Genomic DNA, 21,988 nt, shown 5'->3' on the forward strand with positions numbered 1-21,988 from the left:
AAACTTTACGTGACTTAATCACCTGCAAAGTCTTGCTGCTCTTTCCTTCTTTCTTGTTTGCCTTGCAAGTCTTTACGTTATGCCCTTGCACCTTGCATACGGAACAAAATGCAGGCAGTGTTTCATACTCAATTTCTTGGAAAATGCTAGTAGGATGTCTCGATGTCCCAATCCAAATGGAATGAATCAGCTCATGATCAATATTCATTAGAACACACACCCTTGCACCATCGGTACGAGTTGCACAGCGTGTCGCATTATCACGCCTTAAATAGATTCCAATCGGTGCAACTATATTACGCAAGAATGCTTCTTGATAAAGATTTGGAGGTAAGCCGGGCAACATGATCAACACTGGAGCCAATGATGGCTCGTCATCTTCAGTAAAATCAGTAGACCATTGAAAGGGTCTATAAGCAACCCCTTCAATATCACAGCTTTCACGGGACAATGATTTCAAGAAATCATCTTCATCTGAAAATCGCACAAAGACATTCCGAGCCTTCCGCATAGCTGAAACGACTGGCTGTTTCGTTAATCCCCATCTGCTATGAATGAACCCTCTGATACGATCCAAAGAAGGTCTTTGTCTCAAGAATTTTAAAACCATAGAGAACCGAAAAGGGACAGCCGAACGATCCAACTCCTCCCTAGTAAATTGCACAAAGAACTCACCTTCAACACATTTGGGAGGCCTGAATGGAATCGAGACCTCAGGGAGAGCCTGAGGAACCTGGGAAACCAGTTCCGCAAACGTGCGTGCCTTTGCATGCTAAGCGTAAAAGGACTAGAACGAAGCACCAAAATCAAACTTGAAAATCTTGGAGCATTCTTGGACTCCTAAAATATCATATTATATGATACATTGAGTGTATATTTACATGACATGTAATCAGTTCAAACCTTGAGATTCAAAAGTTGTATTTTAGTTAAAAAGTTTGGATCTTTTTACTAAAGAGTTTTGTGATTATGTTAAGTATAATTTTCTTGGATGTTTTAAGCATATTTTTGAACTTAAGATATAAGGATTTTTGTTGCAATATTTCGGTTTGATCATGAGTTTTGGAGTTGGATAAAATTGCAACAAAAATCAATGAGAAATGATCTTTGAAAGTTTCAGCCCTAGCATGTTTCTCATAGTTTTATTTTGTTTTAACTTTTTCTAATTTGATATTTGTGTTTAGGACAAAATTTACATGAGAAATGTAAATTTTGGAGATTTTTAGAGTTAGGATGTGAAATCCTAAAATCAGGGGTAAAATTGTCATTTTTCCACATGTAGAAGTAGTAAAATAGTAATTTTACTCCAAGTTAGCATTTCTTCATGTTTCTATTTGTTAGTGATTAAGTTTCTAACATTTAGAACTCTTACTTACAGTTTCTCGTATTTCGTTCTTTGCCTCATAAAACACGACGATCACTGTAAGTTAGCTCTTAACTTTACTATCAGATTACTACTTATGTGTGACAGGCAATGAAACTACAGTCTATGTATGTATGTTATCATATATGCCATACTATGCCATGTCACTTCATGATTATCTGTTACATAATTTATTTTGTCATGAATTTTTATCTGTTATAAGTATATCATGTTACGTAATGCTATATGTTACACGTATGTCAGGTTACAAAATGTTGTATGTTACATGTTATGCCATGTTATGAAATGTTGTGCATTACATGTTATGCCATGTTATGAAATAATGTCTTTTACATGTTATGTCATTTACGAAATAATGTTTGTTACATGTTATGTCATGCTACAAGATATTGTATGTTACATGCTACAAAATATTTTTTGGCTCATTGTACGTCATGTCTTTTGCCTCACCTTTATGTCATGTTACTTTACGTTAGGACTTTTGTCCTTTTGTCTCATGTCATGTTTCGTCTTGAGTACAATTTGTGTATCTTGGGAACAACATTTCAAGTTATGTCAGGTCCGTTTACGTCTATCACGACCCTAATTGCTAGGATGAAGTAATATCCTAGTGAAACTCCTTTGTTCACGCTGGAGTGTCTAAATTAGTGTGAAATTTCCTGGATTGACAAAGTACAGTCAACACGTGTGACCACATCAATTGTGGCATGTACAACACATATGTCCACAGAAAGTGTGGCACATATGTCAATGCACTCACAGCTAGTGCAGATACTTGTATTGTGATACGATAATCGATAGGGACACATAGCTCAAGGAGACCTGGGTAGCATCCACATGGTCACTTTTAATTATCACGTTTGATAGAAAAAATTACTCTATTATGGTAACCCCATGAGACAAAAATGTCATTATGGTAATCCCATGAGACAAGAATGTCATTATGGTAATCCCATGAGACAAGAATGTCATTATGGTAACCTCATGGGAGAAGAATGTCATTATGGTAACCCTATGAGACAAGAATATCATTATGGTAACCTCATGGGAGAAGAATGTCATTATGGTAATCCTATGAGACAAGAATGCATTACAAGTTCATGTTCATGATATGTTTCAACTTCACGTTCATGATATGTTTCAAGTTCATGTTCATGCTATGTTTCAAATTCACATTCATGCTATGTTTCAAGTTCATGTCATGTCATGTTTCAAGTTCAAGTTCATGTTATTCAGGTCAAGATTCAAGTCATGTCAGTTTATGCCATGTTACACGTCAAGTTATTTTATGCTTGCTTATGACTTTGATTATGCATTCATGTTTTTATTGCCATGCATGCATCATTAACCTGTGTGGAAGTCTTTGTTAACTTGTTGAAATTTGTATTCAAATCTCACCGTGGTAGTCCCAACTACCATTCCCCTCGATTGGCAGAAGATGTGTCAGGTTGAGGAGAGAGAGCAAAGCCTGGCCGATTGGAGGAAGTTTATTAGACAACGCCAATGTAGAGATTGTGGCTTCCTTAGATAAATTTTTTTACAGTATTATGGCATCGTTGGCCTAGTTACATGAGTTACTCGATGAACTAGCCCAGTAGTTATTATTCTGATGTTGTAATTATGGAGTTCAATCTCCCATGTTTTGAGATTACAATCTTTTGAGATCTGTACTGTAATCATGGATTTTTTCCTTTCCGTATGTATGGATCATATTAAGTAATAAAGATATTATTATTTTGGTGCATAGTGTTGCTCAAAGAAAAAGTTTATCCATTGTGAATATTACATACTTTAGATGCATATTAGTAACATTGTATCTTTATCTATCATGAACAGGGGCAAATAACATTGTGTTGTATGTGTCGACGTTCCAGATGTCCGTCCGATCCCAAGCGGAATCTGGGGGGGTCACAGGGTGGTATCATAGTAATACGTTTCTGGGTTATAAATCTACATGTCCTTAGGAAATGCACCAAATATTAGGCATGAAATTTTAGTCTTCATTAGGCTTGAAATTCTTGAAGTATAAGAGTTAGTACGTGTATCTAATACGTGTACACATGTGTTTCAAGAAGTAACACATGATGCGTGGTAGATTTCCTAAGAACTCTGGTAGAGATAACAACTTGGAAGATCAAAATCATCCAATGGATAGAGGGCAAGGATTCACTGAAGCAATATGTCTGCTGACTGACGTGCTTAGACATCAGCAATTGGAGCAAGTGAACGCACCTAGACCCGAAGTTGGGGGTTGTTTGTATGAGAAGTTCCTGATCCACCGTTACCAAAGCTTTTCCAGTAATGAAGGACCTCTGAAAGCAAAAAAATGGATTATCAATCTCGAAAGGACATATGAGATCTACGGATGCATGGAGGAATAAAAGGTACTATGCGACGGGTACCTTTTTCAAGGAGAAGCTGACATTTGGTGGGATACACGGACGAAGCTTCTAGTCAGGGAGCTGGAAACTCTAGTTGCTTTGACTTGGGAAAGATTCAAGGAGGAATGTATGTGACAACTGATTCTTCCCAGATTCGGTTAAACAATAGAAGGCGCAAGAGTTTACATCTCTGTCTCAAGGTACTTTAATTGTGGAAGAGTACGCTGCCATGCTTATAGCATTGGGGAGGTTCACACCTTACCTAATTTCTATAGAGATGTAACACCTCTACCCATAGACTAGGAGTGTCACATGTTTTTCATAAAATAAACCCGACAAGAGATATCATATTGAATAACATGAAATTAGCATTTATTTCATAAAATATTTTTCGAATAAAATATCATCCAAAAACTTAAATGAATAAACGGAATAAATTTATGTTATAAAAGCAATTTTATTCTAGAAAGTCTGAAACTAAATCAACTACTCCTTCTAATCCTTGCCTACCTGCTCGTGTTCATCATCCTCATCTCGGTGGTTAAAATGTATGAAATAAAATAAAATGAGTCGAAGACTCAGCAAGAAATCCATCACAACGTAAACATAATAAACCTATGGTTTTCATAAAAGTTTTCATGCTGAAAGCTTAAATTCATGATTGTTCATACTGATGTTTATGTTGTGCATGACTGATTTATCTGAATTAAGTGACTGAGTTGACTTAGCTGATTGATTTGACTAGGTGATAAGAGCAACAATTCTCATTAGGAGTATTACTGTTCATACCAATATAGATATAGAATACCTTTTAGTAATATGAGGAAGGATATTGAAGGTTGATGAATTAGTATTCCGTGTATTTAGAGTTTGTTTTTATTTTGAGAATCTAATGGAATTTGTGTTCGGAAGAGTATAGTGTGTGGGAGAAGCTTTGGCCTTTGTAGGATTCACTTATAATAGTAGTTTTATCAAGCTGCCATTAAATGGTTTTTGGCAAAGCATTGTGTTTGTAGAAAACTTAGATTGCCCTTACATTGGAGACGAATATGTGGGGAGTAAAATCTTGGTCTTAAGGATTTATGTGAACAATAGGAACAAATCCTTTTGATTAGAGTCAAAATAAGAGGCAGCTCATAAAGGATAGAAGAGTTATGTCAATCATAAAAGAGAAAGTCTTGAGATTAGATTAATACCTGAACGATTATCGAGATACTACCTAGGAGGAGGAACGATTCGTTTTATTTATGATGGAGTAAGCTAGTCCTAGGTGGATAGGATTCCTTGAGAAAATAAAGAAAGTGGATTCAATTATGTATGGATTAAATTCTTCCAAATTGAACTGTGCGAACACTTTAAGTTTTACATTTAGAGAGTATGTCGGTATGACTCAACCTACTTTGCTGAAGGATTCTAGTGTTACTTGTCGAATTGAGAGAGAGAGAGAGAGAGAGAGAGACAGAGAGAGAGATAAGGAATGACAGAATCTCAGTGGTAGAAATATATGTCGTGAATAACTCTTTAAGCAGCAAGGAAAGGTGTAACTTTGCTTAAGCAAGGATTTAGTGTCCTAGACAGTTAGCCTAGTTCATTTTAGGCAGTAACCTTTGTGAGTGTTATATTCTTCTCTTAAATGGTGGTAGTTATTATATGAACCCATGTTATGGATATAGATAGGAATGGTGTAGGCTATGAGAAGAAGGCTTTGCTTCATGAAGAGCGTTATCCACTTCTTCACTCGACCACATGGATGGATCGAAATAGTTTCCAGGCAAGAATGGCACAGGACCAAGTTGAGTCCAATAGAGCAGCAGAGGAGCGCGCCACAACAGCCAACACTAAGCCCGCCACATCAGGATCATCTATCTCATCAACTCACTGTAAACGTTTGCTAGCAGTTGGTCAAGTACCAAATAGTGATGACGAAGAGGTCGAGCAACACCCCGACCCAGATCATAACGTGGTGTATGATTTGGACAATGACGCGTTCTACTACTAACCCCAGCACATCATGCCGATGGATATGAACGCACCACCACCGGCATCTAGCAGCAACTTTATGTCCTGTGATGGACAATAGATTTGGTGAGCAGCATCTTCTCCTTAGTATTTTTTATTGTTAGTACTTACGTCGATTTCAAGAACAAAATAATTTTTTTAGGAGGGGAGGACGTAACAACCCGCTAGAAATTCTATGGTGGAATTTCTTTAGGCTTTAGGAACCTCTTGAAAACTCCATAAGTTTTCATAAATTAACCAATCGTGTAGGTTTTAGTCTATTAACATAATTAGTGTTGCCACTCACTATGGTGCTAGTAACGTGATTTTATTTATTTGAGATAGTTAGAAGTGTCATAATGGCATATGATCTGCACCATTAAATTCATTTGATTATTTAGGATTTTATGGCATAATAATCCCATTTTCACTTTTTAGACGATATGCTTGTTGGAAAATGCGTTTTGATTATTTTGAGGCACTTTGGGGTGAATTTCGATAAACAAATTTCATGGTTAATTTAGTATGTATATCTAAGATTTTGCAGTGCAAAGTTTATTCTACACCTTCCTAGAGTGAATAGTAATCTCAACAGTAGCACCTAGCGCTGTGTTTTCAGAATCATATTGTGGAATGTCCAAATTAGGTTGAAGAAGTTTTATTTGGACACTTAGCAAGATCTTAACCAAACTTGGTGAATAGTATTGGAAACTTGTCATCAAGAGGAACCACAAGATGGATTATGAAGGAAATCAACGTGTGAGATCATGCCACTTAAGCCAAAACTCTAATTGATCTGATTTCTAGCATTGTGTTTAATCACTTGATTAAATCACTTCCACATGCTTTAATTCCTCAAATTCATGTTATGATGTCATTATTCACCTTTTTAAACCTCAAAATTTTGATTGGGTCAAGAAAAATTGGATATAAGGTTGATAGCATCTCAAACCCTAACCAAGCCTTCTCTAAACCCCAAATGAGGCTCATTCGTTTAAGGCCCACGAATTTTGGCCACTTGGTAAAGCTTCTTGAGCAACTTTTCCCTCCCCATGACAGACCACCCTCTGCCCAAAGCATGCCCCAAAGTCAAGCTTGATGTGAAGCCAAAGGCCACCTCACCACCACCCTACTGGTAGATATTTCTTTGGCTGAAAACCACTCACTATTCTTGCCTTTTTGTGACATAGCCACCCTACCTAAAGGTGTCAAACAAGGCCCTAACTTCACTCTTCATAATGTTTAAGAGGCGTGCTGGCCATTTCCACACTCACATCACCACTTTCCACTCACACTCTTGCAAAGAAATCCTTAGGAGCTCTCTAGGGCAAATTTATGTGGATTTTTACATGCCATTTTTGGGACCCTTGTAAGTTTCATCTCACATAATTTCTTCATAAAAGTTGTCCTTATTTGCCTCTAGTTTTCGTGGGCATCTTGTTTGTTTGATTTCATGGTCGTTTGATTGGTCAAACGTTGTTTTAACCATGTAAAGGTCAATCTGGGTGACAATCTGGATAGTGTGTTTTGTTTTGGAGTTTTTTACCAAGCTAATAGACAAGTCTTTGTCTGAAGCTTTTATGGAGTGTTGTTAACATGTATATATGATTGTTTGTTAGAGATTAGTTGCATTATTAAAACGTTTGATGAAAAATTTTCTCCGATCTAGAAACTTAGAAACTAGAAGAGGAAAAACAGTTTCTGTTTTAGGAATGTTTGAGTCTTTTGTGGTTTAATCTTACTCCAATGGATTTGATATTTTTATTTGATGATCCTAAGCCTTTTAGCTACATGTTATGATGTTATTTTGAACCGTTTGACGTTGGTTTCAAAGATGTTAATTTTTATGCAAGAGATCATACGGTAGGGTTAAAAGTTTGATGTCTTTCGTTAGATCCATGTTTTGAGTTATTTTAGTCATGTGATATATGCCAATGCCACTAATGCACAAAGGCCATGTCAAAACTAGAGGAGAAAACAAGCCTAACAGTTTGATGCCATTCAAATAACCATGGCAAGCTTTGTCTTCATTCAGGGACTTGTTTTTCATCCCGGAGTCAAATTTCCTTCTTCTAATCACATGTTGGTGTATGTTTCTTGTGATCACAAGCTTCAAAAATAGTCGCATGCATCATAGGTAACCCCTTTCATTACAAGCTTACTATCACTAGGGGCTGACAACCAAGTGACAAGGAGGTTCATCTCACTCCCCAAAAGTTCCAAGAGCTTAAAACCATCCATGTCATATTCACGTCACTAATAACAAGGTCAAATTTGGTTATATTCTCCCTCAACACTTTTAATGCCATAACAGCCTGATTGGTCATTGTAACTTGACCAGTAATATTTCTCAATATGGCCTCATTGACAAAGCTCACACTCCTACCCACTAAGATTTTTTTTGTTATCATGTTGACCCAAGGCAACTGTACAACCCTAAGATTCTTAGCAACAAGGCATGTATTGATAGTGTCAATATATATGACAGCCAAATTTAGTGACATACATCGACGAGGAGCTACAACATATCATCTGACATTGAAAAGGGGAAAAACAAGGATATGCTCTCTTTGTCTATCAAAGGGCTCAAAAACACCTTTAGCTGCCAAAAAATAAAGCAGTTGAGGAGCAAAGTTCTTATCTCCTAAAACTTGCAAACCCATGAGAATTTTTCCTCCACCATAGATTACAAGCAAAGTATAAAGGACTTTATATACCGCAAATAGACCATCAATTGTATACTATGCACAGGAATCTCGATAGAAAATGAGATGTGCACCACCTCTAGGAGAGCCACCTATGCTGCTCCTTTGACCACCACTTCCACAAAAGCCACTACCCCCACAGCCTCCACCACCTCTACCACCACCTCTGAATCCACTACGACCACCTCTAGATGCAACTTGTGGTTGTCCGTGAGAAGCTAGTCGGTGTTGAACTACGCCACTATGGCCTTGAGGACCTCATGGCTGATTGACAGAAGGACCTTCTCGTCATGGTCAAGCCCTAAGGTTTGGAGGATCTCGAGCCGTTTCGTGACCTTGGTGTGAGAGAGGACTCGAAGGTTTAGGTTGACCATCTAGAGGTCTTCAGTGCTGGAGACGAACGAGAAAGTGTGGGGCTTGGTTCGGATTCATGGCTTATGGACCCATGGGACAAAGAAATGGGTCCCCTCTCGCCCACCGTCTCGTCCAATATTCCGCAGCAATGGGCTTGGTGCAGGGTTTGATTGCCGAAATAGGGGTGGTTAAGGTGGGTGAGGAAGGAGGACAAATGAGTGAACCACCGAAGCTGTGATGCCTCGGGACTTCTGGTGTACTAGAGCTGGTTGGGTGTTTGTGTCGAGTGCAAAGAGTTGTAAAGAGGTTTTCGGTCCAGACCACAGAGGAAGGACTTCTTCCCAACCTTGTACTTCTCGTTTCTGAGCTCCTCCTCTATTCGGTGCCCGATAACGACTCCACCATGATTAAACCTTCCATCTGGTATCGAGATCTATCATGATGGCTTCTCCGTTTTTGATCATTGTATGGGCCTTGCTTGGGACGACTGACGGAAGGGAATGAAAGGGGAAATAATTTATGCAAAGTGATGGAAATGAAAGTCAGAAGGGGAATATGAGTGTTGGAAAATTAATTTCGGATTTCTAAAGGAAATTCTAGTATATAGGGAAAAGGAATCTCGATGGGATGACCCTTGGCTCGTTCTTCTTCTTCTTCTTGCATCACATGAAATTGTTGCACAAGATGGGTAAACTTCTCTTCAAAATCCTTCCTACCATCAATTATCCGCTGATGGAGACTTTGAAAATTTTCTTGTATTTGTTCCACTGACTCTTGATAAAGTGTTAAAATTGCATGATTAAGTTGCTTAAGTGAATAAATTGCTTAACAAAAAATGAGTTAAGTACTTAATTATGCAGTAGATTATAGTACTTGAGTAAATTGATAATTCCTGATATTTTGCACTTAATTGTAATAGGATATACATGACACTTACATTATTAAGCCACATCAGGTTTAATATTCTAGTTTTACCCTCATAGTGTTGAACACTTAATCCTATTTGTTGTTGGGCATTTTTGGAAGAGAGGTTACCAACTTAATTATGTTTTTCTTGGCCCCAACAACACTTTTCCAATGGTGGTTTCTTCCTTGCTCACTGAAACACAAGAAGGGAGATTAGTTGAAGTGTTGAGGCAGCATAAGGGAGCTATTGGCTGGACTATAGCAGATATTAAAGGTATAAGTCCCCTTATTTGTACTCGTTGGATTTATTTAGAAGAAAATGCAAAAGTTTCTAGGAAAATGCAAAGACGATTGAGCCATACCATGAAAGAAGTTTTTAAAAATGAAGTTTTGAAATTACTTGATGTTGGTATCATTTACCCTATCTCGGATAGCAAGTGGGTGAGTCCAACTCAAATAGTTCCAAACAAATCTGGTTTGATAGTTATGAAAAATGATCATGATGAGTTGATTCCTATTAGAATGACCACTAGTTGGCATATGTGTATTGATTATAGGAAGTTAAATGCAGCCACTAGGAAAGATCATTTTTCCTTCCCTTTTCTTGATCAAATTTTGGAAAGAGTTGCTGGTCATGCTTTTTACTTTTTTTTAAATGGTTTTTTGGGCTACTACCAGATTGAAATAGCCTTAGAGGACCAGGAAACTACCACTTTCACATGTCCCTTCGGCATTTTGCATTTAGATAAATGCCCTTTGGTTTATGTAATGCACCAGCAACTTTCCAACGATGCATGTTAAGTATTTTCAGTGATATGGTTGAAAAAATTTTGGAAGTGTTTATGGATGATTTTTTTGTTTTTGGCTGCACCTTTGATGATTGTTTTGCTAACTTATAAGTGGTGTTGGTTAGGTGTGAAGAAAAAAATCTGCTCCTCAACTAGGAGAAATGTCACTTCATGGTTCAAAAAGGGATAGTCCTTGCACATATAATTTCAGCTAGGGGAATTGAGGTTGATAGGGCCAAGATTGACCTGATTTCTAAGCTCCCTACACCTAAAACAGTAAGGGATGTTAGGTCATTCTAAGGTCATGTCTGTTTTTATAGAAGATTTATAAAAGGTTTTAGCTCCATTTCTAAACCTTTGTGTCTTTTACTCATGCATGACACTGTTTTTAATTGGACAGGTGACCACCAAAATGCTTTTGACCAACATAAAAATTTGTTCACCACAGCCCCTATCATGCAACCCCTTGATTAGTCCCTCCCTTTTGAAATTATGTGCGACGCCAGTGATTTTGCCATAGGGGCTGTGCTTGGACAGCAGAGGGATAATTGTCCTTTTGTCATATATTATGCAAGTAAAACTTTAAATGGAGCCCAAAAGAACTATTCCACAACTGAAAATGAGTTACTTGCTATTTTTTTTGCCTTGGAAATATTTCGGACTTACATACTTGGTTCTCCTGTGGTAATTTTCACTAACCATGCAACTTTGAAATACCACTTGACAAATAAAGATGCTAAACCACGCCTCATTCAATGGACCCTTCTCCTTCAAGAGTTTGAAATCACCATTAAGGACAAAAATGGTGTAGAGAATGTTGTTCTGATCATCTTCCTCGACTCCAGTTCACAAAAACTGAACCTTCTTATTCTATATCTGATTGTTTTTCTGATGATCAGCTTTTGTCTATTAATGTTTTACCATGGTATGCTGACATTGTAAACTTTTTGGTGACATATCAGACTCCATCACATTGGACTGCTCAAGACTTGAAAAGATTCAAAGCTGAGGTAAAGTATTTCTTCTACGATGACCCTTATTTGTTTAAATATTGCATTTGTATTGGCTTACCATATTTAAGGATGCATTTAATTTTTGTAAATCTTGCGAACCATGTTAGAAATTGGGTTGAATACCTAAAAGAAATATGATGCCTCTACAACCTGGTTTGGTGCTAGAAGTTTTTTATTGTTGGGGCATTGACTTTATGGGGTCATTTCCTCCTTCTTTTGGTCATTTATACATTCTAGTTGTTGTCGACTACGTATCTAAATGGATCGAAGCTATTCCTTTCAAAACAATTGGCCATCAAATTGTGCTTAAGTTTTTAAGAAAACATTTTCTCTCGTTTTGGCATGCCTAAATCTATCATAAGTGACAATGGCACCCATTTTTGCAACAATGCCCTCTTACAAAAGTATGGCATTCACCATAAGATTTCTATCCCATGTCACCCTCAAACAAATGGTCAAGCTAAACTTGCTAATAGGAAAATTAAGACCATTTTGGAAAAAACTATGAATCCTAACCTTAAGGATTGGACTTTGAGATTACCCGATGCATTGTGGGCATATAGGACTGCATATAAAACTATTCTTGGCATGTCCCCTTATCAGTTAGTCTATGTTAAGGCATGTCACCTTCCTGTTGAACTTCAACACCATGCCTTTTGGGCCATCAAGAAATTTAATTTTGATATTGACCAGGCTAGATCTTTAAGGAAGTTACACCTTTCTGAATTAGAGGAATTCAGGAGGGATGCTTACGATAACTCTAAATTGTCCAAGGAACGCATGAAGTCTTTACATGATAAGCATATTCAAAGAAAATCATTTGAACCTAATCAGCAAGCTTTACTTTACAATTCTCAACTTCATTTGTTTCCTAGCAAGTTAAGATCCCAATGGAGTGGGCCCTATCTAATTAAAACAGTCTTTCCTCATGGTGCTGTTAAGGTTGTCAATCCTCAAAATGGAAATTCCTTCAAGGTAAATGGCCAAAGACTCAAACCTTTTCGGAAAAAATTTTCACCTCTGAGGCCACCACCAGTCTTTTGCAAGATCCTACTTACCCTACTGCTGCTTAATACTTTTCTTTGTTTTAATTTTTTTCTGTTTTGCTTAGTTTCTTTTGTTTTGCAGATTTTTTTTTTATCTTTCTTTTCCCTTTTACTATCATTATCCTGTAGCTCATTCAGGTTACTGTAAAGCCCAGGCCCGTGGCCCAGACCAAATGCATCCCAACCCTCAGGATGTTATGGTGTCGTTTAGGTAAGAATTTTTTCTTTTGGTTCAGTTTCTCTTCCCTTCTGTCTCTCCCCCACCCTGACGGTTTTCCTCTCTCACCCTCTCTTTGGTTTATTTCATCCCAAGATGCCCTCCTTCCCCGTATCCCATCTTCCCACATTTTTACAGTTTCTTTCCTCTTTCTTTTCTCACAGTCACTCCCTCTCTCTGAGCCTCACTGTCTCCCACATGCCCCCGTTTCTCTTATCATTCCATGTAACGTCCCGTTCCCGGAGGTCCGGAGAATTAGCTCTTTTAACCTAAATCCAACTTCCATAACGTATTTAAAAACTCCAATATTTCCAAAAAGTACAAATCCATTTATTCAAAATCAGAAAATCGTAAACCTACTAAATAAGACTCTCCAATAAACTTGTACCATCAGGCACTTATTCCACTACGATCGTCGCAACTTGCTAAAACTTCATATTCTTGTTCTCTAGCTGAACCATCAAAATTATCTGAAAAATACTTGGAGATAAGGGATGAGTTATCAACAACTTAGTAAGCAGATGACATATACTAGTGTGTAAACATGAGCATTTATAGAGATCAAAATGCAGAACAAAACATTTTCAATTTCAGAGTGCAGAAGCATAACATGTTATCAAAATATCAGAGTGATGATTTGGAAATAATTTCATTCAAAAATATCCTTTGGTATAGCATGAATGATCATCATCATCATCAGAACATCATATCAGAACAGAAGCCATGCATAACCCCCATGGTAGGGTTGTGCATCTGCGGATAGCCAAACAAAACATAAATCACTATGTCACCAAGGTATGCACTCAAAACAGAAACCACTACTATAACCCGTGGTAGGGTCTTATCCACTATTATAACATGTGGTTGGGCCGTATCCACTATTATAACCTGTGGTTGGGCCGTATCCACTATTATTACCCGTGGTTGAGTCGTATCCACTATTGTAACCCGTGGTTTGGTCGTATGCCACTATTATCACCCGTGGCAGGGCCATAACTGAACAAAGCAGAAACATAATCAAATTCAGAATCATAGAGTCATGCCAAAGTTTTTCAGAAATCACATCTTATCCAAATAGAGTACTGAACAAAATCATATCATCTTCGTAATCAAAGTAGATCCAAAGCATATTTACATAATTATGCACAAATTTTCATATTCGTTCTTTTTGCATAGGTCAGAAATAAAATGTCAAAAATAAGCTCATGTCTACACCAGTCATGACAAAAATGCTTTCTCTTTCATCAGAGTTCAATGTGTAATGAAGAATAAATAACTGAGGTTATTTTCAAATTTATTTTCAAAACATATGATGCATCTTTTCATAAATTAGGCTCAGTTCGTTTTTATTTTATGCAAAGTCTAGTATAGGAATCCCGTTTACCCGGACTTCTTAGCTTTACAGAATTTTCCTCAAAAATGCCGAACAAATATTAATCGCCACCTATAAAATAATCACTTAACTTCCATAAATTTCCAATCCATGTATTTCAATATCTAAACCTGAAATACCTATTTTAATACATCAAAACCTAAAATTTTCTTAACTCTAAAATATCATCACTTTATTCATCATTTTTCACTTAATAACTTTGACTAAAACATTAAATTCTAACTTATTTACTATTGAAGTTCAACTATACAATATAAAATTGGATAACATAATTATAACAAAATCGATTAAAGTAGACAAAGCAAAAATGTCTTTTAATTAAAAATAGACTTAATTAGTTTTAAGGTATTTAAAATAAAACTAAAATCTTATTATAATACACTACTGAAATTAGTAATAGAATACTTAGCAATTTATTTTGAAAAGAAAAGTATTTTCTGTAGACTTTCTTATCACTCAAATAGAGCCATGTAAAACAAGTTTAATACAAACAAAATTATGCCCCATGAGCTATGCTGGTGACAAGGGCGATTTGGGAATGTAAGAACATAAACATGGGTTGTTTGGGAAAAGCTTGAACACAGAAGGAAAACTGATGTGTAAAACGAAAAACTCCAGACCAAAAAATGCAACCTAGGCATCCATACTCACCGAGAGAGTGGAGCCGCGATGTAGTTGGGTGCGGTGGACAGCGATAATCACTATGCCGGAGTAGTGAGAGAGAGATCTAGCAAGAGAGAGACCAATGAATGAGAAAAAAAATGCGAAAGAGATAGAGTAAGCCGAGAGAAAGTGACACGGAGGTATTGTCGGTGGCTTACTGAGAGGGACGCGGCGGGATAGGAGTGGCGTGGAGTGACCTTTAGAATTCTCTATGCCAGTGGTAGCGACGTGGAGGCCTTGGCACCATGTGTGGTGGCTTTGAATGACAAAGGCACCAGGTTGTGTGTTGCCCTGCTTTTAGGAAGCTAAAACAAGGGACAATGAGGTTGTGTGGGGTACGATGATGCAAGGCAGTATTGTGGAGGAGCTGTGGTGTTGCACCAAAGTTGAGCAGTGGCTGTCATGGTGGTTTTGTTCTGGGCGGTTTGGTTTCGTACGGTGGGGTATGGGTTCACTATAACGAGGCTAGCGGCTTCATGCATGGAGGCTGAGGGAAAAACAGGTTGATGATGGTGACTATGGTGTACGGCGGAGGAGCTAGAGCTCCAGTTCAAGTGGAGGTGGGGCACGGCGAGGTGGAGCTGCGATCTGTGGAGATGCAGTGCATGCACGAGTTGCGTCGATTCTGTATGGGAAGGCGGCTTGAGTTTTGGATGGAGTAGTGGCACTCTAGTCTAGGTTAGAGATCACTTCCGTCTTCCACGTACGAGTTCTATCTATATATGGGGACGGTTGCCATGAAAATAGAAATGAAACGTGCGTGAACTGAAGTTAACGTGTGAATGCGTGGGTGATTGGAAACACAAAAAAAAAAAAAAATACAAAAACCCTAAAGCTGAGGAGATGAGAAGGGTACGTGCATGGGACTCCTAGAATCGTGCGTGTGAGGAACTACTCATAAACTGATAGGTTTTTTTCCAAGGTTTAAACAAATGGGCAAAAGCTCAAAATAAGAAAAATCACTAGTCAATCCATAACATAAAACCAAAAAAAAAAAAAACCTAAATATCGAGCTCAAACAAATAAATAAAATCCATAGTCCAAGCATACAAATTCTGGGTTAGGGTGTTACATTCCATCTCTCTCGATTTTGTAGTTATGTTTGGCACCACCTCGGTTGTCGAGGCCTCTCTTAGACAAAGCCAAAACAGGAGGACAAGTGCAACAACCACTATCAACAGACTCACCCACATTGTGAACACCATAGCCCAATCACTGTAGCCTTCCCCTCAGCCACTTTCACCATTAAAACAGCCCCACGTCGCACTCTGATCCCCTCCACACCAACCCAAACTACAAGCCACTACATTCGATCCCATGCCAAAACTCTTTCCACATCCACACTAAACAACCATAAAACAGCCACTGGGAACTCTAGTCCACACTATGAGTGGACTAGATATGATTAGTAGTTTGCTATGATTTTTAATATAAATATTATTAAATATATTTTATGAACTACTATTGTTTAAAGAAATTTACGATTTCCTACTACGTTATATGTTAGTGGTATTAAATTATGATTTCAATAATAGTTTATAAATATATGAGTTTTAAATATGATTAAGTTAATTTTCAACATGAATCTAAGTTGTTTTACCATATTTGATAAAATTATATTATGAGAAGTTAAGATTATTTTTAATGATAATAGTATTTATTAGATTTCTGACAACTAGATAGTTATCAAAACTATTTCCATAGTATGAATTTAAGTAGATGAAGAGTTTTAGCAGTCCTTTTAGAAGTTTATTAACATTTAGTATTCCATTTACGTGACGATTGGTATTCATTCGGAACGATTGTGGAAAGATTCATAAAAGTTAAAAAGTCCCGATAAGCGGAGTTCCTATGCTAGATTTGCATAAAAAGAAATGAACTGCGGTTAGTTTGTAAAAATGTGCATGCTGTTTTAAAAAGAAAAGGTGAAAAATAACCTCAGTATATGTTTTTCATTCACTCATGAGATATGTATGAAAGGGAAAAGAAATGCTTTTGACATGAATAGTGTAGACATGAGCAATATTTGACATGTTTATGAAATGTGCAAAAGAGCGAATATGATGTCTATGAATTTTTGTACATGTGATACAAAAATTATTTGGATCTATTTTTTATCAAATGGAAATGAGATGAATATGTTTAGCACATGATTTGATATGATATGGATATGAAAAACCTTTGACATACTTATATGTTTTGATTATGATTCTGAATATGGTTCTGATATGTGATATTGGTTCACGTGATTTGGTTGGTACCAACATGATATGATATGAGTGCACTCACTTTGGAAACAAAGTGATCTTTTATGTGTTATTTCCTGTGTGCACACTCGGGGCTACGAGATTGAAAAAGAGGAAGTTTCATAATATCATACTACTTGGTTTGGCCACCAGGGATAGCACAACCCAGCTACAAGGGTTAAACATGGTATATGATATGATATGATAAGATGAAGATGTTCAGTTATGTTATGCCAAAACGTGTTTGAATATGAAAATGGTTTTTGAATATGAAAATGGTCTTTGAATATGAAAATGATCTTTGAATATGAACAGTTAGTTTTTGAGTATGAAAATATTGAAAAGTCACTCTAATTTTCTGATAACACGTTTGTGAGATCTACATATGAAAATGAAATTTTTTGTTTCTGCATACCGAACTTTCTAAAAAGGCTCATGTTTACATACTAGTATATGTTCTATGCTTATTGAGTTGTTGATAACTCACCCCTTATTTCCATAACATTTTTCAGATATTTTGATGGTATAGCCGGGGATCAAGACTAGAAATCTTGTATAAAGCTACGTGAGCATAGTGGAATAAGTACAAAGATAGTACTTAGGTTATTTGAGCATTTTATTCAATAGTTCTATTTTTGCTTTGTCGATTGGGTATTTTGAAAAGTTGAGGTTTATTTTGAGATTTTGTGGTGTTTTAGATTATTCATATTGTAGTGGTTGATTTGAAACAGTGAGTTGTATGTATCATTGAAAACTTTTGAGTCTATAACTATATGATTGAGACATGATTTTGAGTGATTAGTAGTAACTCTCCGACCTATCCGGGATCGGGGTGTTATAGTAAACCACTTCCATTCTTTTATGCCTGATTCTTTCATCTTTGATTCATTGAGAACAATGTTCATTCAAGTTGAGGGGTGGGAGTAGAAGTGTTTTTTTTTTGGTTTTTCTGATGCTAGTATGCTTTATGTGAAATACTTTTTATTGCACCTCCAAGAACATTTGAAAGGAATTGATTTGTTTTTATGACTCAACAGTTTTTAAAATTACTATTTTTCAAACTTTTATACCTCTGAAAAAGATATGTTGGAATTATGAGCTACTTTAGCATTTAAGGATCCAAATTTTAGCTCAAAATAGAAGTTTATCCAATTTTTAGTCGATTTGCTAAAAACTACTAACTACTGATCTACACATACACTCAGAATATCTTAGTTGACACTATTATACCATGAATTGGAGATCAACATTGCAACTGTATGGAACTCTTATGAACTATATTCTAATGGTTTAGGAAGAAACTCCATTACGATTAAGAAAAAAAAAGTATGAAAAGGGAGAACGAAAGCATGAAAAACAAATGAAAAAAAAAGACAAGCTAGGGATCATATAAAAGTTGTGTGTGATGGAAAATGCTGCCTATTACCAGGGTTCCTACAAAAAAAATGGCATTTTAAAGTGTAATAGCGTGAAAGCTGCCATTACAATGGTTTTGAATTAGAGTAAGACCAGTTGATCTTTCTTGACCAGTTGCTTATGTTGGAACCTTTAAATGGATTTTGGTAGTCAAACTTGGAAATCTGACAACACACTTGCACACTCAAGGTTAAGCATGCTTTTTGCATTTTTTTCCTTTGGATGATTAGCTAGATAATGTATAACCTTCTGTAGAGAACTAATGTCTGATTTACATTAGCACTAATGCTCTAAAGCCAATGAATCTAACCTGTGGCGTAGATCTTTGGATTGAGTAATTTTGAAGTAAAGTTGAATCTTCTTGTTCTTTTGACTGTTCAATTTCCTAAAGACTAGCAGAAAGCTAGTTGGGGGTGTGATAAATTGTTAAAATTGCATGATTAAGTTGCTTAAGTATATAAATTGTTTAACAAAAAATGAGTTAAGCACTTAATTATGCAGTAGATTATAGTACTTGAGTAAATTGATCATTCCTGATATTTTGCACTTAAAATATCACAATGCAGCTGGTTGTAACAAGGATATACATGACACTTGCATTGTTAAGCCACATCAGATTTAATATTCCAATTTTATCTTTATAGTGCTGAACAGTTAATCCTATTTGTTGCAGGGCTTTTTTGGAAGAGAGACTACCAACTGAATTGGTACTTTTTGGGAGCATTCAGGCATGTGTGAGGTGGAAAGTGTGAAGAGGGGATGTGCGAATCAACATGGCACGAGAGAGAGAAGCAGGCCACTAGAGGAGAGAGACATGAAATTGGGGCTAAAAGGAAGAAAGTGGTCCCAGGGAGTAAGACGAAAAAGTACACTTGGAATGTTTTCAGAAAGGAGTATTTTTTTCGCTAGAAGCAACTGGGAGTAAAGAGGAATTTGCAGCTAGACAGACGAGGTGAGTTTTTTCCTGGGAGTATTTCGCAAAAGGATCCTCGAAGTAAAAAGAGATAATCACGTCTAGAGAGTTGGTGGCTTGCACTGGGAATTTCCTCTCTAAGTTATTGCTCTTTGTTTGATTATTTTCATTTCCGAAAATATGATGCAAGGCTAACTTTGTAGCTTGGGTTGGGGAATGGGATTTGATTGGTTTTGAAGTTTTAAATTAATGAAATTTATGTTGGTTTAAACGTTATTTTTAATCTGTTGGAAGCCTAAAATTGATTTGAAACTAGATAGAAACTCTTATTCATGCTTTGTTGTAGACGTAAGGCACAACAAAGGCTTGAAAATTTATCAAGGTTCTTTTTGGTCAAATGTTATTATGGGTTTGGATGGCAATGTAGTGAGGATTTTTAAAGAATTGGTGCAAATCTAAACATTAACTCTCCATCTTCCGATTATAAATTCCTTGACTGGATTGATAGTTGAGAATCAGCACGACGAAACATTAACTAAGAACCAGATCAAAAAGAGACCCATCCGCAGCTCAAGTGTTTGATAAATTGCTTCTTAGAGCTTCTTTTCTGTTGAAATCTCAAGTGTTTCTGACTTCATTTTGTTGTATTTAGTTTCATACTTTGTTTCTTTTATTTTCAAGGCACTTTACATGTTAAGTAGTAGGAATGAACTTGATACTTCATCATTTCGGTTTGGACCCAAATGTAGATATGTTCATAGCTTGTTTTGTAATTAGATTACATAAATCCTTTCATACACTTTTTTTACATAACCATAAAGTTCAAAAAGAATTCACATGGAACCTCCTCTCCTTCTTTATACATAAATCATAAGATTTTACTTAGCATTTTCAAGATTGTTTTTAATACTCTTTTGTCCCTGTGAAATACGATCCTGGATTTATTCTTGATTCAACTTGACACTTCTACACTTGGAAGAACACATTCGGATTAATGTCAACTCTCTTATTTTGTTTAGGGATACAAAACTATCTTCCATGATAACACAGAGACCGGTGTCTCACTGATACCACTTTGTAACACATCCCAAATACTTGTTGTAATTCTTCTAGTAATAGACTCCTTTGAGGGGAGCAACCTCCAGAGAAGATGAAGATGAGATAGAGAAAAGGAAAGTAGCTTTCTACTAAGGATTTTGCATGCTACTACAAAGTGGGACACCCATTACCTATACTGGTCAAACCTTTACTAACTAACAGGCCAAAGCCCAGCACACTAACACAAAAATTATAACAAAAGGCCAAACAGAAGGCCAATCCAACAAACGAAAGGCCAAAAGGCCCAATAGAAAGCAAATAAATGGGCCTACAAAAAATCAACGCGGCTGAGCCCAAACTTCTAGCCCTTTATTACCTCAAAACAAATTCCACAATGACTCCATTCCACTCCTATAGAGGTACAGGATTGTGACAGACATTTTGTGATATGCAACTCATCACATGGTAGCTTTACACCTATATACAAACATACATACACATGCACACTTTTTTATTCCTATGTTTCTATACAATATCATCTATTATAGTTGTTGTTTTTTGTCTCCAAACACTAGATTTAGTGGCATAGATTCTTGGAGGTTGACTAATTATTAATGCTCAACATGATTCCCTACTCAACCCAGCCACCATCAACCACTAGGTTATGCCCATTGACAAATCAAGAATCATGAGATGCAAGGCAGAGCACGACATCTGCCACATGCCCCACTTTTAGCACAACTCCTTTTCAGCTCGCATGCTGCTCAAATGCCTTCTCCAATTGCTCTGCGTCCATTCCAGTTTTACTGCATGCCAAAGGGGTCACAACTACAGAGGGCGATACGCAGTTCACTCTAATCCCATGCTCCCCTAGCTACATGCTCGCTGATCGAACAAGTCCAAGCACCGCGTGCATTGACATAAAGTAATCAGTGCTATGGGTTGAATCAAGCTCAATTTATTTATTTATTTTATTTTATTTTATTTTATTTTATTTTCACCCCTAAGTTCCTGTCGTCCACAGCATGCATGATCATACACGTCTCTAGTGTATTTTTATCCACTCCATGCGCATGCACGACTTTTTTTTCTGTCCGCACACACCTCTCCCTTGTATCTCTAGGATTTTCGTATCTTATATATACGCACACTTTAGGCATGCATAGAGAAGGCCTTTGTTACATTCGTTGTCGCCGCTAGCCACTCCTCCCCACACAAACAGCAACCACGGTTCCTCCACAGCACAACCCTTTTCCACAGTGCACCGCCCAAAACGTTCACTGCCCCCATACGAAGTCGACGCAACCCACGCATAACTCCCTCTCGTTCATTGCCTCCCCGCGTTCTCGACTTTTGCCCATCAACTTTGCCACCATAAACCTCCACCGTAAACGACCATCACCCAGGGCTCAAGTCACCCAGCTCCGTCGGCCACCTCACGCCACCCCGAGTCACCCAGCTCCGTCGCAACTACTCTCAGGTGAGTCTCCGTCGCACGACTACCCTGAGTCTAGCGAGTATCTCCCT

This window comes from Juglans regia, chromosome 9 (assembly GCF_001411555.2).
Source record: "Juglans regia cultivar Chandler chromosome 9, Walnut 2.0, whole genome shotgun sequence".
NCBI lineage: Eukaryota > Viridiplantae > Streptophyta > Magnoliopsida > Fagales > Juglandaceae > Juglans > Juglans regia.